At 40.5% G+C, this 14,569-nt stretch overlaps 1 long non-coding RNA gene across 1 annotated transcript; it reads left to right on the top strand.

Annotated features, from left to right (window-relative positions):
* Positions 1–4,793: 4,793 nt before the first annotated feature.
* Positions 4,794–11,378, top strand: LOC120304712. The gene is made up of 4 exons (XR_005555803.1): positions 4,794–4,861; positions 7,860–7,927; positions 8,544–8,596; positions 9,279–11,378. It is a non-coding gene; the product is annotated as an uncharacterized LOC120304712 (long non-coding RNA).
* The last annotated feature ends 3,191 nt before the right edge of the window (positions 11,379–14,569 follow it).

Raw genomic sequence — 14,569 nt, 5'->3', positions numbered from 1 at the left:
TCTTCCTCCTTCCCTCCTTCCCTCCCTCTCTCCCATTGTTCCTTCCTTCCTTCTTTTCCTTCCTCTCCCTCTTAGTCTCTTCCTCCTTCCCTCCCTCTCTCCCCTTGTCCCTTCCTTCCTTCCTTCCTTCCTTTCCTCTTTGTCCCTTCCTCCCTTCCCTCCCTTCCATTGTTCCTTCCTTCCTTCCCTCTCTCATTGTTCCTTACTTCCCTCCCTCTTTGTCCCTTCCTTCCTCCCCCCCCTCCGTGCCCAGGAAGGGACAAGGAGAGGGGGATAGGTTGCCAGCGTGGCTGGGGGCTTTACTGCCGGCAAACCTGCCTGTGCACAGGCAGAGACAGAGGAGAGCTCGCCCAGCTCACTTGCTCAGCTTTGCCGAAAGGCATGCTGCTTGCTAAGTTAGCAGAAGCTCCAGGATCAGCGCCGGGCTACAGCTGATTCGCGCTTCTGCTAAATTAGCAAGCGCATGTTTTCTAGCAAGCAAGTTTGCTGGGCAGGAGCCAAGAAGAGCAGCTACAGCTGCAGAAGTGCGGATCAGCTGTAGAGGCTCGCCCCGATCCTGGACAAGAGGGAAGGAAGGAAAGACGGAAGGGACAAGGGGGAGAGGGAGGGAAGAAGGGACAAAGAGGGAGGCGAAAGGAAGGAAGGGACAAGGGGGAGAGGGAGGGAAGAAGGGACAAAGAGGGAGGTGAAGGGAAGGAAGGAAGGAAGGAACAATGGGAGAGGGAGGGAAGAAGGAAGAGACCAAGAGGGAGGGAAGGAAAGGAAGTTCCAGCCAGGAGAGGCTTGCCAGCCTGGCTGCCGAGAAACAGAAGAGCGTAAAGCCAAGGAGAAGAAGGTGGCGGTTTCCTCCCAATGGGGGCTCCTTTTCTCCACCCCTTCCCTGGGTTTGTGGGGAATTTATCATCACCAACGCTGGCAGGTGCTGCTTCGAGCCTGCCGCAAGCTTTCTCGCCCCCTTTGCTTCTCCCTCCTCCCCCACTTTCATGAGGATTGTGGCACCCTTGGGAAGCTGATCATGCTTTGAAGCATGGAGAGGAGGAAGAGTCCCTTCCTCCTTCCCTCCCTCTTGCGTCAGCTGGCGCAAGTTCAGGGGTTGCCAGCTGACGGGCGCAGGAGTGGGTGCTGCGGTGGCCTCCCCTTCGCTGACCTGCGTGCACGAGAAGAAGTCAATCCGGTTGCTGCACAATGAGTCTCTGGGGAGGGCAGAGCCTTGCTCTGTGCCTGCGCTCTTCATGCGCCCCCTGCAGGGCACATTTGGTAGACTTCGTGCTGACTGCCGCCAAGCAGCATATTTTTCCACAAACAAATGAGGTAGAGCGGAGGGGGGGAGGGAGAGAAGGCGGTTAACAAGCCCTGCCTAAGACCATTGTAAATATGTGTTTTCTGATGGTCTTAGGTGACTCCTGTGAAAGGCTCGTGTGACCCCCCAAAAGGGTCGTGACCCACAGGTTGAGAACCGCTGGTTTAGAGGCTGGCTATGACCCTGAAAAAGTCAAAACTCAGGGCAGCTTGAGAAAGTTGAGAGAAAAGGGAGGGAGGATTAGCTTTTGAGTAGGAAAAGTGTAGGGAAATTTGTTTAAGACAACCAGAAAAAGAGATCTTTTGCCACATCTGGGAAAAAGTTAATTCAAAGCTGGAAAGAAAAGACCCAGTGAATTTAGGAAAAAAGAAGAAAAGATAAAGAAATCAAGTATCTGTAGAAAGATCTATCGAAGCAGTATTTCTCCTATATGCCACTGGAGAAATGCATAAATAATCTAGAGCAGTGGTTCTCAACCTGTGCTCCACAGACCCCTGGGGGTCTGCAATATTTGTCACAGGGGGTCCGCAAAGGCTTGAAGAAATGTTGATTTAAATCTTGAGACAAGTCTTGGTGGTCCGTGGTCATGGTTTGTGGTGACAAAAGGTATTTAAAGGGGGTATATTGCTACATATTCCAACAACAATCTCCCCTTTTAATTGTTTATTGTAGTTGAGACATAAATACTGCTTGCTTATGAAAGCTAGGTTTATACATTCTGCTGTTTAAAGCCCAAGTGTTTATTTGCCCTCATTACCAAGATATGTCAGGGGAAAGAAAAGAATCATTTAAGAAAGAAGAATTTACAAGCAATCAGAGGAAAAGAGGAAGCACAGCAGAGCAGTCAGAAGAGGATATACTACTGGTGGCTGTCAACTTGGAGGACTTTAAAAGGGATTATGAAATTAATGAAGGATAAGACTATTAATCATTACAAGTTATAATGGCTATATATCCTAGGATCAGAGATAGTATGCCATTCAATAATAGAGGCTGGTAAATACAAGAGGAGAGCACTGTCCTCTAGAATCAGACATGACTGGACAGGGAAAATCTTTACTTTTACCTTCTTAAACACAATCAAAAGTGGCTCCTGTATTTTTATGATAGTATTAAGTTTTGCTCTCTTTCAGATCCAAGAGGTACCTCAGGTTTATAAATTAGTAGGAAATTCTATTGCTTATTGTTAAAAGGAGTTCTGACAGTAGATGGTAAGATTTTGTTTCCAATCATGCATATTATTTCACTACAAATTGGAAAGTGAAATGTAGCATTTTGACTTGGTCCTACTTACAATCAAATTGTTACAATTTGGAATTGAAAATAATATTCCTATTAATGGAAAATTGGAGTAGATGTTTCATCAAATAAATATTGTTTCTTCACTATGATTAACATATCTATATAATGTATGTTACCAGGCACATTTGTCTAATACACAGATCAAATTTTAAGGAGAGTCCTCTATTAGAACCAGTTTGGTGTAGTGGTTAAGGCATCAGGCTAGAAACATAGAGATCATGAGTTCTAATCCTGATTTAGGTATGAAGCCAGCTGAGTGACTTTTAGCCAGTCACTCTTTCAGGAAAGTAGCAATGGCAAATCATTTCTGAAAAACTTTGCCAAGAAAACTTCCCTTTCCCGTTTTCCTATCTTTATTTTCATTTGTATTTTATATTATGATAATTTTAATTACTTTTTTTAAAAAAATTGCAGACTTTCCCACAACTGACTCAAAGGGACATGCATGCACTGTGAATATTTTAAATGCAAACCTTTTAAAAAGCCTTTGTTTCTGTGCTTTCATAATTGAATTTGGTAAAGCTGAAATTCAGAGTAAATATATTTAGAATCATATAGATGTTTTTAGTTTTTGCTTAAGAAAGCATTGTTAACACACAAAACTTGATTTGTTTTGATTTGTGAGAAGGATTGTAGCATTAAAATAGTTTTTCAGTGTGCTGAAAGCACTCTGGCCTTTTGTCTTGGAAATCTTGTTTTGTGACTGCTTTGAAGTTCTTCTCATAATATCTAACAAGGTTGAAAAACTGATTGCCCCTACCAAAAAGGTTCGTTCTGGAATATGTATTCAAACTAATTTTGTTCTTAACAATCACTAATTATCTCTAGTTTGTGAATTGAAAATGTGGAAAAAAATCCAGTCCTCTTGATGTCTTGTATGTAACATATTTGAATTTGAAAAACGTAACTAATCAGAATGAGGGATCTTGAGTTCAGTCTGAAAGCAAAATGTATTTTAAAATCTGATTTCCTGGTGAAGTTCTATTTTAATGCCCCAAATTCCATTTGATAGTTTATAATCTTCTCTGCATTGTAGCTATAATATAGATAGCTGAAAAAGAGAACTACAGTTGGAAAATAGTGTATAATTTTCCTTGCGTTGTAGCTATAATATAGATAGCTAAAAAGAGAACTATAGTTGGAAAGCTGTGCCTGCAAAATGCTTTGGAATAAAAGGATTGTTTAGGAATGTAAAGGTGTTATTCAACATCTCTTTGGCTTTCTAATGTTTCCTTCAAGCTGCTGTCTTCCTAAATTGACTGTCTGGATGTGTATTTAAAAGAAATGGGTATGTGTGAGAGTGCGGCAATCTCTCTTACTGTCTAAAAACAAGAAGAATGTGCTGAGCCCTCTGGCTGGGAGCCAGAATTCTCTGTGGAAGTATAAATCGACAGGGGTGGGGTGGGGGGGAGATTAATGTCCGCCATCGGCTGTCTTCATTAGTAGGTCCCTTGAGGAAGTCAGGACTACTGTGAGCTGTGAATGAGACCAGCTGGGGAGGGGAAGGATGGGTTCACTGTTTTTATCACCTCCTTTAGTGTCTCCTGAGGAGAAGAGAGAGAATGATAGCGGAGAAGGACACAAAATGAAGGAAGCTGAAGCTTTCTAGCAAACACATGCTGCCTTCTCATTGGATGAAGAGGTATTTGGCTGCTGGTCTGCTTCTCCAATCAGTACCCAATGAGCTGTTTGGACTACTTGGCATGCTAATTGGGAGAAGAAGAGAGGAAATTGGCCCCGTGGCAGCATGATGCCCTGCCATGCCAAACAAGTGAGAGTAATTATCCTTGCAGCTCTTTCATTATATGGGTTTTCAGGGTAACCAGAAAGGAATAATTCTTCTCATACCTTTTTTCTTTTGCTTATTTTCTATGATCCCAATAATTTTACTTCCAGCCCATCTGAACTCTTTCATACTAAATCTTTGTCTTTCTTAAATCCCCTCTCTTTTTTTTTGATGCATATAAGTGCCTGATTTTATATGCATGCAAGTTTGCTTTAGCCCAAGCTGCTTAGTATGGAAATGATTGCATTTTTGAGAGAGAATGCTCCCTCCCCCCCTTTTTGTCTAAATCTTGAAGAAACATATTTCTTATACAGCCCTTGACAGATTGAATTGTGATGGAGCTGCTACCGGTATGATCCAGTTAAAGCTAGTTGCTCCTCCTCTCTCGTTTCCTCCTCCCCTCTTTCTACATGCAGTGGAAGGATGCAGATATGACAGCTCTCGATCTTGGAGTTCTTTATCCATAAATACAGGTATGACACTCACTGCCTGTCTGAACTCTGATTTCAGGGGATCACAGACAGGGAAGTTTATTGTTTCTTGCCCTTTTTTAGTCCATATATGCTTATGGTCAGTCCCCAGTGGGATGAATTGAGTTTTTTAATGTAAATGAATTTTATAGCAATGGGACACAGAACTGTTTAAGATATAAACAAAAGCTTGATACACTGGGGCTTTGTATTGTCTGCTTCAGTCTGGTTCAAGTCTAAATACAGTCCATAAATAGATTGAATTGTACATTACACAGAGACTACAGAATCTGGGCCGAATTCAGAATATTTGTTTCACAACTGCCTGGCACTATCTGTAACTAGGCACTTGAAACAGGTGCTGTTGCTTCCTTGGCTGAAATGAGTATGTAGACAGCCAGGAAAATTGAAACTCTTTCTTTAAACATCAGCCTTTTCTCTGTGAAATGAGGCCTAAGTGATTCCTGTCCAGGCAACTGATCAGACATTCCTCCCGTTCCTGTTCTTTTTCATTCCTGTTTCTCTGTAAGTAATCGGAATAACAATGAGCATTGGATGGTTAAACAAGCATTGGATGGTTAAACAAGATGCCTTCTTTTTCTCTTAGACATAGTCAGAGATTTATGTTTAGAATGGAAGAGTGATTCTGAAATTTTACTAGTATTTATATAGGTAAACAAGACCTTTGTTGTCTTCTTATTTGTCTTCCAAAGAGAGATAAGATAGTTCATTTATTTCACAGGCCTTTCATATCACTAACATTATCTCTTTTATAAGTATCTTATATTTCTATAATGACTTAAAACCTTGCTATCTCTTGTAATGTACATTGAAACTGAAATTGCAGAAACTATGTTTGAATAACAACAACAACAAAATAGTAGTAATAGTAATAGTAATAATTTGGCTTGGACAGACATGGATATTGTGATGTTATAGGAATAGTTCTTGCTGTTTTACACTTGTAATCACTATGGCATTTAAAATGCATTTACATTACTTACTAAGACATGTAATATTTATGTATTACAGTAACAATATTCAGTGTTTATACAAAGTATATCCTGTTTGCTTAAGGTGCTTCAAATATATTTATAAATCTGTACAAGAGGCTTATAAGGTGGGTGAATAGGAATGCCTGCATAGATGGTTCTGGGTGAAATACAGCAATCTGTCTAAAACCATCAAAAGAGCTCATAGCTAACTGAGATTAATATTATATATATTTATTGTAACCACTAACATTGCTTCCAGAAAGCATTTTCTTAAATCTGCCCATGTCACAAATACAATTTGTTACATTAAGTAGGCATTGGACAAGTGCTACAGAACTTGAAGAAAAAAAATGAATTATCTATTCCATAAAAAGCAGAAAGTGGAGAAGAAGAAAAAAAGGGAAATTACAGTGTCCAATTCTTTTATGAAAATGAAAGTAATGTTCTATTGTGACAAAGCTCCACCCTTTGTATGATGTCATGATACGGAAGAGCTTTAATCATGATGGCACTGTATTGAGCTTGACATATACCGGTACTATACATTCATTTAACTTATATGCAGAGCACATCATGAGAAAGGCAGGGCTAGATGAATCAAAAGTTGGAATTAAGATTGCCGGGAGAAATATCAACAACCTAAGATATGCAGATAATACCACTCCAATGGCAGAAAGTGAAGAGGAACTAAAGAGCCTCTTGATGCGGGTGAAGAAGGAGTGCAAATGTTGGCTTGAAACCAAAATCATGGCATCCGGCTCTCTCAATTCCTGGCAAATAGATGGGGAAGAAATGGAGGTAGTGACAGATTTTATTTTCCTGGGCTCCAAGATCACCTCAGATGGGAACTGCAGCCAAGAAATTAAAAGATGCTTGCTCCTGGGGAGGAAAGCTATGGCAAATCTAGACAGCATACTAAAAAGCAGAGACATCACCCTGCCAACAAAAGTGTGTATAGTCAAGGCCATGGTTTTCCCAGTTGCAATGTATGGATGTGAAAGTTGGACCATAAGAAAGGCTGAGTGTCAAAGAATTGAGGCCTTTGAACTATGGTGCTGGAGAAGACTCCTGCAAGTCCCTTGGACTGCAAGCCGTTCAAACCGATCAATCCTAGAAGAGATCAACCCCGACTGCTCTTTAGAAGGCCAGATCCTGAAGTTGAAACTCAAATACTTTGGTCACCTAATGAGAAAGAAGGACTCACTGGAGAAGAGCCTAATGCTGGGAAAGATTGAGGCAATAGAAGAATGGGATGACAGAAAATGAGGTGGCTGGATGGAGTCACTGAAGCAGTAGGCGTGAACTTAAATGGACTCCAGAAGATGGTAAAGGACAGAAAGACCTGGAGGAATGTTGTCCATGGGGTCGCGATGGGTTGAACACGACTTCGCAATTAACAACAACAACATACATTCACTATGGATGCCGAAGCACATAGTAATACCCATTGTATCTATATGGTGAATGATGTTAAAATCTTAATAACCAAGCTAGTGAAACAAGAAGTATATTTTTTAAAAGAAAAAGAAAAACAGCTCTGAAAGATTTACATCCTGGGTTAGTGCTATGTTTTGTTAGAATTTAGTTATTCTGCACACCGATATAAAATTTTGAACATTCATTGGGGAGTTCCTTATATGAGTCTTCAAAACTGTATATAGGGATGGATGAGCTGCTTTTTAAAGAAATAAATTCTGCTGATATGTGTGGAACTCCAAGGTAATGCATAGTTGCAACCTGATAGCAATAGCAAAGTTCAATAGACTATAGGATTTTAGTCATTGTCAAATTGTCATAAAGAATTGTGCCATGATGTTGGTAATTCTGGATTGGAAAGGAAAAGTTATTGTTTGAGGATTACAAATAGCCACTGCCCTTATATTCAACCTTTCAAATTCATTTTATATTTCAAAAAAGTAAGTTCTTTTACAGGGGCTTAGAGGTTTCCTGGGGACCAGTCCCTAAAAGATTATAAGTTTCACTGAACACCTTTTCTTCATTTCTAGTTTCAATGCATTCCTGTGCTTCTGTATTTAGAAGTAAATCACATTGAATCATATGAGCCTTGTATCAGGTAAATATCAGCGTTGCAGTCTATACATTTAACTCAGTGAGAAATATTTTTGAATAAACATATATGAACTGCTTGTGATTAATAGATAAAACTTGGTAATATAACAACCGAGGATGTAAAATCTAGAAACTAGAAAGACTGAAAGAAAAAATTCTGCTTTGCTTTTTTCATAGTTGTTAACTCCATTTATTGCTGTTCTCCCAAGTGAGCATGGAATAAACCCTCTCCCTAACTTCTGGACTGTTATCAATAACAAATATTTTTGCTGTGCCTTATTTGCCTATTATTATTTTTTAAATTCTAGATATATTCTTGCTGTCTTTTTCATTTCTACTTCACCTCCTTAATCACAAACATTCTCTAAATGTTAAATACTTCCATCCCTCCTATCTCCCTTTACTTTTGTTCATTGTAATTTCAAAGTAAAGGAAAGAATCAGAAATATTCTCATTTAAAAAAAAATATACAGGAGAGAGAATTACAGGCAGGCAAATCATCAGCTTGGTAGCATGAGAAAGAGGGAGACTCCAGCTCTGAAAATATGCTATATGTATGTGTCTGTCAGTTTTGAGTGATCTGTTTATAGTGCTAAACATCATGCTTACTTTCCTGACAGTGGATCAGAATATTTCCAGCAGCTTCCACTGTTTTTACAGATTCAGAAACCAGGTGAGAATGGATGTCATAATGACTTTCAAGATAGCAACTTTCTCCCTCTGTCTCTGTGCTATCTCTGTTGCATTTAAGCCAATAGCATGGTATGAAATCTCTGCACTATAGAAAAGAGGAAACTACTATGGAAGAATAACTTAATTTTTTATGGTTTTTCCTCATTTTTAGTTTCAATAACACAGTAATGACCCAAAACCAAATCTAGGGATAGAAGTGAATGCACATTTCAGCAGATGTAAAACTATTGTCTTAATCGTCATGACTGCTTTTATGAATCAACCATTTTGTCTACTCTTAGAATATATACTACTGCTTTCATCTTATTTCTTTCCCTCTTAGAACTATTATCTGAATCTGTTGATTTGTGTTAAAGATTATGGAAATATGATTTAAAATTACATTGGATTTGGGGTGTTATGCATGCATGGTTTCCTTGGTTGCAGTAGTTGTTTACCAATTGTTTTCATTTCTGAAAAAAGTGGACTATACATGACTAGTTTTTTTAAAAAAAATCTTAAATTGTTTTTTTAGCTCTTCATTAGTATTTTGATAGCTAGAAGAACAATAAAACAGAATCACCATACAAATAAATTTAAAAAAATTAAAAAAAACAAGCATAACTAAAAAAAATAAAAGCTTGGGAGTATGAACATAATTTTACCCCTTGTCACATATACAGGTTGTTGAAGAGGATAGCATTTTACTGGAAGAATGGATACCTTAAAAACTCGCCTGATTTCTTGGATTAGAAGAGAAGTACTCTGAACATTTAATTCATGAAGAAACTAAAATTCAATTATGGCTATGCAGTGCTTCATATTTTATTCCAAAAATGTGTTTTGGAGATGAAGCATTGCTCTGCAATTTTAAAACAACCATATTTTTTTCTGTACTCACATGGCAGTTTCAGAAGACAGCCATGGAAGCTCAGTAAAAGATATGGCTGCTTTAAAGAGCATTGCATTCCTAAGTATACCAGAACATCTGTTAAGAATTTTATTTAAAGTGCTGCCCAATCCTATTTCTAGGTGTTCAAAATTGAGTTGTACTGCTGGTATAAGAATTGCCCATGTTGTTGAAAATGGTTACAGATTTCAAACGTTCTTGGATATACATATATACATACATACATACATACATACATACATACATACATACATACATATATATATCAGGTGCAGGAATACAATTTTAATTTTCCGCCTTAGTGTTTCTCTCCCAATTTAATAATTGTTCAGGATTTATATTTGTAAAGTAGTAAGATTGAAAATATAAATATAAAGAGGAATAGGAACATAGCCTGCAAATTTTATTCTTCTTTTGTATCTCTGAGTTTTATTGTTATCAGGCATACTTTGCTAAATATAAGCATTTTATTTGAAAGAAAGCTTTATCTTTCTCCTTTTAACACCTGACATTATTAAAATCTTCCATGCTGAGACAGCCAAACAGTAGCTACCCATTCTTTAAGAATGCAGCAAAAATAGTGGCTGGGTGCATCAACCTTCATTATCATTATGATTCTGTTCTGCTGCTTTTACACTGGAACCTCAGAATTATGTTGATGACTTGTTTTATCACAATGGTCTCTTTAGTGAAAATAGGAGTGCCACACTGGAGCATGTCCCAAAGTTGTGCTTCATAGTAGACTGTTTGGCCACTGTGCTGTCTTCTCAGCCCTTCAATTGCTGCTGTAAATTGAACTGACCTTAGACTTTTAGGACACCAGAATCAGTTAGAGGTGATACATTATACATTCATTCCTAGGTCCAAACTATATATACATATTTCTAACCAGTTTTTTATCTTTCGGAGTTAAATTGGTTTTATGACTTTACAGAACTATCTGGTAATATCTGAAATTACAGATATTACATTACATTACATCTTTCATAAATAAGAACTGCTAATAAAAATAGGTGCTAATTAAGCTCAATAGTAGTGACAACCCTCAAGTGCCAATAGAAAAAAAAAAACCTTTTCTTACACCTTTTGAAAAAGATACCAGAAGAATTGCTATTGTGTCTTCTGATTGCTGACTGTTCCATAAAGTGGGAGTTACTACAGACAAAGATTGTTCCAGACATCTACTGACTCAAATCGTGAATTTGGTGGTGGTGGTGATGGTCTATGAACATCCTTCCCAGAAGTTTCATGTTGCAAAATAATTATAGAATTGAATGATATAGGAACCATGACAGGGCAGTGGTTAGAATGCAGTATTGCAGGCTAATTCAGCTCATTGCCAGAAGTTCGATCCTCACCAGTTCAAAGTTGACTCAACCTTCCATCCTTCCAAGGTCGGTAAAATGAGGACCCAGATTGTTGGGGACAATATGCTGACTCTGTAAACCACTTAGAGCAGACATGTCAAACACAAGACCTGCAGGGCAGATGCAGCCCAGGGAGGGCCCAGATTTGGCCCCTTGGTGCTGTCCCAGAAATGGCAAGGGACCGCCCCCCCCTCTGCCCCAGCCCTGGCCTACCGCAACCCAGCTGGGTGCCTTGGAGCATGTGCAGGAAACAGCAGCAGCTCATTTGCTTTAGCCCATCCCTCCCCTCCCAGCTTAACCCCGTCAGGCCCGGGTCAGGAGTAGAAGAGGAGGCAGCTGAGGAAGCAGAGGTGTTACAAAAAAGGAGAGCTTCCCCCATTCTTCCACCCCTTCTCTTTTTTTTAATAACTTCCTCTCACTCCGTTCAGATGCAGCTGAGGAAAAGGATGAGGAGGAGAAAACAGGAAGGGTGTGTGTGTGTGTGTGTGTGTGTGTGTGTAAGAGAGACAGAGAGAGAACCAGGAGGGGAGGAGGAAGCTGAGGTTTTACAAAAAAGGAGAGCTTCCACTTTCTCCCCCTCTTTTATTTGTGTGTGTGTGTGTGTGTGTGTGAGAGAGAGAGAGAGAGAGAGACAGAGGGAGAGGGAGAGAGAGAGAGCCAGGAGGGGAGGAGGAAGCTGAGATTTTACAAAAAAAGGAGAGCTTCCACCTTTCTCCCCCCTCCTCTTTTTTATTAACCTGTGTGTGTGTGGTGTTTGGATGTGTGTGTGTGTGTGTGAGAGAGAGAGAGAGACAGAGAGAGATTGAGCCAGCAGGGAGTTGCAGAGTAAGCAAACTTACAAAAAGGGGATCTCTCTCTCTCTCTCTCTCTCTCTCTCCCTCCCTCCCTCCCTCCCTCCCTCTCCCTCTCTCTGTTTCTCATACACATACATTTGTTTCTTCTGCCTAATTTATTAAATCAACATCTAATTTGAAATTAAAAGTTTCTGAGAAATCTAGGGTGGTTTACAAGAAAACTCTCAAAGACAGCTATTGTAAAGCATCACTAGCACTGCTTAAAACAATATTAAAAGTGTGTATTTTAAGAAAGAAAAATAGTAGTAGTAATTTACTTAGTGCTGTTTGACCATTAAATGTGTTGTTGTTTTACATATGCCTGGCTGAACAGTGTGTTTGGAGTTGCATATTAAACAGCTGCACTGTTCATATTTTCCTTGGGAGAAAGTTCTATAATGGGGGTGCTGTCTCTGAGAAGGCTCTGCTTGTGGCCACTGTTCTGTAAACCAAACCAGGGGGACCATCTGCTCTAAATGGATGGTAAACATAGATGATTAGGGGGCTGGAGGCTAAAACATATGGCAAATGTTTGTGGGAATTGCGTATGTCTAGCTTAGTGAAAAAGACTAGGGGTGGTGACATGATAGCAGTGTTCCAATATTTGATGGCGCTGCCACAGAGAAGAAGGGGTCAACCTATTTTCCAAAGCATCAGAAGGCAAATAATAAATGGAAACTAATCAAGAAGAAAACCAGTCTAGAACTAAGGACTTGTGAAAACAACTAACCAGTGAAAAGGCTTGCCTTCAGAAGTTGTGGATGCTCCATCACTGGAGGCTTTTAGTAGAGATTGGATATTCCATTGTCTGGAATGGTATATGTCCCCTGCTTGAACAGAAGCTTGGACTAAAGACCTCAAAGGTCTCTTCCAACTCTTATTCTTTGAGAGAAATGCTGCCAACCTCTTCCCCTCTCCTCGTCCCTTCCTGGGCACAGAGAGAAGGAGGGAAGAAAGGAGGGCAGGGAAACAGGAAAAAAGTAAGGGAAGGAAAGAAGGAGATGGGAATGAAAAAGAGGGAGGCAGGGAAGAAGGGGAGGTAGGAAGGAAGGAAAGAGAAGGAAGGAAGGAAGGAAAGAAAGAAAGAAAGAAAGAAAGAAAGAAAGAAAGAAAGAGGAGAAGGAGGGAGGGAGGGAGGGAGGAAGGAAGGAAGGAAGGAAGGAAGGAAGGAAGGAAGGAAGGAAGGAAGGAAGGAAGTCCTGCTTTAGTACTTGGCCACCAGCAGCCCTGGTGCCCTTTTGCCATTTCCTGTGGTCTCCCATCCTATTGCTGAGGATGCTTTGGTTACAAAGCCAGGTTTCCTCGCATGGAGAGGCCTCCCTCTGACACATGCACTTTGTCCTCCTGCACCCACCATGAGAAACCTGGCCAAGGAGAGTGAGCATAGCAGCAGCAGCATTGAGGAGGAGGTAAGTGCAGCTGGGCGCCCCCTCGGGGAAGTGCAGCTAGGCTAGACAAGGCTGTAGGGTCCTGATGCTGTGGGAGCTCAAGGGCCGGGCTGGGCACTTGACCTCTGCTGCCCAGGGGTCTGGCCAGTCCATGCCACTGTCCAGGGCCTCCATGCACAGCCTGAGGCTCAGTGAGGCTCCTCCAGTGGACCATGCCCTGGCGCTCGCCCCATCTCACCCACCCTTCCCCACTCTCGGATGCGCCTCATTCCTGCCCAGGCCCGCACAGGTGCCCCTGACATGAGTGACATGGAGCTGGCCACACCCACCCAGTAGGCCATGCCCATGCCAGCCATACCTACCCGGCCCCCCAATGGTAACCACAATGCTGATGCGGCCCTCAATGAAATTGAGTTTGACACCCCTGACTTAGAGAGTGCTATAAAGCACTGTGAAGTGGTACATAAGTCTAAGTGCTATTACTATTGCTCTATATCACCTGACAAAAGAGAGCCCATCAGATTCATCTGTCATTCCCATCACCACCCTGGATCATCCTACCAGGAAAAAAAGAATCACTGCAAAATGATTGTGCCTGCCCTTAATCTTCATAGACAGTCCAGAAAAATACCATGATTAGTGGTAATGAATGCTGCTATGAGGTCAAACAAGACTTTTCCTTACCTAAGTCCTTATTAAGGACATCTGTTAGAGCAACCAATGCCATTTCCATTCCTTTTTCAGGCATAAACCTTGCCTGAAAGGTCAGGCTAACCTGTTAGTTCTAGGTCATTCTGCACCTGAAGCTCTACTTCCTTTTCAATAACCTTCTCTAGAACACTAGATTATACACTGGTTTCCATTATATTAGACAATTACCACACTGTCTCCAACCTTCCCTAGGAGACAGTATGGTAATTATCTAACATAATGGAAATCTGGAAGGTCTGTCTGACATTCCTTCTCCAGAGCTTCCAATATAATCCAATCTCTTAAAAAGCTACTCCCAGCCCCTCTCCCAAATGTCTCAAGGAGCCATAAAAGGGATGTGCGCCAAGTGGTGGAATATCCTTTATTTCTTTAGGGTCAATATGTTGAAATGAATCCCACGTCTTTGAAGCCAATGCATGTTTTATACTATATGTACAGGAGACAGATATGCCAAATCTTCAGAGGAATGTGCCATCCATTCTATGCTAAAGCAAAGAAAGCTTGCCCTATTTCATTTTAAAACCACTGTCCAATCCTTGATACCGTGATGACAGGTCTCCTTATAATCATATATGTTAGAATGTTGCTCAACCACATGTATGAATTACCAAGTTCATACCTGTAGCAATAGAGCTTTGAGCAGTTGTCTTAGTGACAGATGGAAAGGAATGATGGGAGGAGGAAGTACTTGGCATATTCTGCTTTTCCTTCTTTAGAAATGTGGCAGCAATGTATCCTGAAATTACAATAAATTTCATAGCTTAG

The sequence above is a fragment of the Crotalus tigris genome, unplaced genomic scaffold, assembly GCF_016545835.1.
Source record: "Crotalus tigris isolate CLP2741 ecotype Arizona unplaced genomic scaffold, ASM1654583v1 scf7180000017644.4837335, whole genome shotgun sequence".
Taxonomy (NCBI): domain Eukaryota; kingdom Metazoa; phylum Chordata; class Lepidosauria; order Squamata; family Viperidae; genus Crotalus; species Crotalus tigris.
Note: the sequence above shows the minus strand (reverse complement) of the source record. Positions and strands in the feature narration are given on the sequence as shown.